Source organism: Oratosquilla oratoria, chromosome 1 (assembly GCF_046742065.1).
Source record: "Oratosquilla oratoria isolate Oo_2021 chromosome 1, ASM4674206v1, whole genome shotgun sequence".
Taxonomy (NCBI): Eukaryota; Metazoa; Arthropoda; class Malacostraca; order Stomatopoda; family Squillidae; genus Oratosquilla; species Oratosquilla oratoria.
In genome coordinates, this window is record NC_134777.1 from 115807045 (window position 1) to 115810350 (window position 3306).

Below are 3306 nucleotides of genomic sequence, written 5' to 3' on the forward strand. Positions count from 1 at the left end.
GTGCGTGAGTGTGGGTGCGCGTGCGTGTGCGTGTGCGCGCGTGTGCGTGCGTGTGCGTGCGTGTGTGCGCGTGTGCGCGTGTGCGCGTGTGTGTGTGTGTGTGTGTGTGTGTGTGTGTGTGTGTGTGTGTGTGTGTGTGTGTGTGTGTGTGTGTGTGTGTGTGTGTGTGTGTGTGTGTGTGTGTGTGAACTTGGTAATCGTTCCCAGCTTCCTCGAGTCCGCTTCTCTCTGGTAAGAGGAAGACAGACCAAGAGATAACGATAAAAAGACCAAAACAGAAAGCAAAGAAAATATGTACATAAACAAATAAATGAATAAAATATAATAGAAAAACAATTAGATAAACGAAGGTCGTTCAGTTCGAGAGCAGTCGGAGGTCGAAGACAGACGAGGAGTCTGAGCTCGAAAACGACGGCTGAAGAAGTCATTGGGGATGGAGGGAAAATGTATCTCGGCCTCAGCCTCCTTGGTGCATTCCAAGACTTTATTTTTTTTTTTTTGTCCGGTACCTGAGGGTTCTGAGAATGTTGAGACTCTTTCTTCTATCTCCTCATTCTGCTTTATTTTCTCACTTTCTTTTTTGCTACTTCTTTGTTTCTTTTCCTTTTATTTTTCTTTCTTCCTTCTTTCTTTTCTTCTTTCCTTCCCTCCTTTCTTTCTTGGGCCGAATCTTCGTCGACTCAAAGATGGCGACTAGCGAGAGCAATAATTAATTTGCGTTACCGTTACGAATCGTGGTGTGTGCATGTGTATGCGTGTAAGCAACAATGCGCGCGCATACGTACATGTAAACGCGCACATGTGCACATAACCAAACGTCTTAAACTACGAAGACAAAAAAATGAAATAAAGATAGATAAAGAATAATTATGATAACAATAGTGATAATAGTTGTGATTTTATTCCAGTCATCAACACTACCGGGACAACCAATTCTATCGATGTATATTCGAAGCAAAAAAGCAATTCTGACCCTCATTTCGTGACACCACTACGGACCACAGTCACTCAGCATTCTTTTACGGTTAAAAACTAGTCTTTACTAAAAAAAAAAAAGAAAAAAAAAAAAAAAAACTATATATACATATATATATATATATACATATATATATATATAAATATATCACTTTTGATTTCCACCAATCGCCCTTCTGCTGCACCTCCTTATGGATTTTTATTCTGGTCAGCATCAGAAGAAGACTTTATTCAGCTGAGGGAGAGCTCCCGGTCAACCGGTCGGCTTCCAATCATTTTTTTTTTTTTTTTTCCTTTCCTTGCCGACCGGCTGACCTCCATTCCAACTTGCTATAATCTTTTCCTCTTTCCCGGTCGGCTGGCATCGTTCCTTTTAGCATTCTCTGCCAGCCGACCTCCTTTGGTTTCCATTCCTTTTAACTTTCCAGCTTCCCCGGACGGCCGACCTCGATCCTTTGCTCTTCCTTGGTCGACCGTCCTCCCGTGCTCTTCATGGTGTTCTTTTCGACGTTCCCAGCCAACCGGTTTTCTTTCTTTTCTTTCTTTTTTGACTTTCCTAACCGGTCGGCTTCCTTTCCTTTCTGCTCTGTCTTTCCATTTCCCCCGGTCGGTCGGCCTCGTTCCTTTTCGACTCTTTCCAGGCCGACCGACCTCCTTGAGATTTCCTTCTTGTCATTCCTTTCCAGCGATCCAGGCCGACCGGCGGATCTTGTCGTCTGCATTCCTTGTCGACGCCGGTCGGCCTCCTGCTCAGTCTGTCAATCTTGTCCCCCAGTCGTGGAGGACCCGGACGAGAGCGAACGATTCGTCGCCACACTGAGGAGGACATCAGAGATGGTCCAACTGCTCCGACCCGGAAACGGGTCTATCGAAATATACATAAATTTGTTCACAGAAACATTTTCATTAAAAGGCATGTATAGAATAATATACATCCTAAAATACATTCACTATGTTGAAAATACATGAAATGAAAATATAGGCTAAGATAAAAAAAAATAACTTTGTACATACAAGCAACCAAGATATATTTTTGTGAATCAACGAAAGAAATTTTAATAAAAAAAAAAAAACGAATGACATCAGGATACACTAAAGTAGACCAATGTATGGTGAGGTAAGATAATATCAAAGCTAACTGGGAACTAGTTCTGAACCTGATACTAATCTAATTAAAGGAACCCCTACAAAATTCACAAATGACACCGGATGTGACATAAAAGGGGAAGATTTCGTTACAAAAAAAAATCGGACTAAAAGATCACTCCAAAGCCGCTTTGCAAAGTAACCAAAGTAGACAAATTAATCTCATATATTTCTTGGTAGGGTACTTTTACGGACCATAATTACAACCACAAGTGCAATTACTATAAACAATTCTTTAGGAATTTATATTGACTCGTATCACCGGTGTATATGATATGTCAAAGTGCCTACGTATTTTGAAATATTATGAAAATTAATCCTATCCCGAAATTTCATCTCGAATTAAATCAAAGTATTTTCTTAATCCAATTTTGCAAAGCTGAAAAATTGTGACGCAGAAACATCATTGATGAAATCACTCATAAACATCATATTGTGACATCACGGGAATGACGTCAAATGAATGACGTCACAGAATCTATGCCATATGATGAGGTCATATGGATTATGTCACTTGTGACGTCACATGATGACGTCACGTGACGACGTCATATCAATGACGTCATCCAGCTTCTGCTGCATCCTTCCTGATAGCATCCTGCTGGATGCACATCTAAGCAGCGGCGTGAAGAAGTCAAGATATCACCTTTCAATGGCCTTCCCGACCGCTCCTAGTGCAAGACCATCACCACCCTCTCTACAAAAGTCCCATCCAGGTCCATAAGCGGTCTCCCTATTAAGTGGACGTGTGACTTCCCTGTACCCATTGAGCAATTCCTCATCAGGCATCACGGTAGCTCCGCACCGGCTCATCCTCCATCCAAATCATCCTCATATCCTTTATTCATTTGTTCATTGATTTGTACAAATATTCATTCATTGATTTATTTATTTATCTATTCATTTGGGCCGCGATTGTAGCCCAGTGTATAGCGTGTCGAACCCATGAGTAGGTGGTCGCGAGTTCGATTCCCGAGACCCGCTGCGAGCTTCTTGCGTTGGTTCCCGACATCCCTGGACAGGCGGGGAGGCGACCCAAACATCGGCCTACCAGGGGCTTCTCACGTTTAGAGTTTTTTTTTTATTTATTTGTTCATATTTATTTATTTATTTATTTATTTGTTTATATTTTCATTTAATTATTTATTTATTTATTTATTTATTTATTTATTTATTTATTTATTT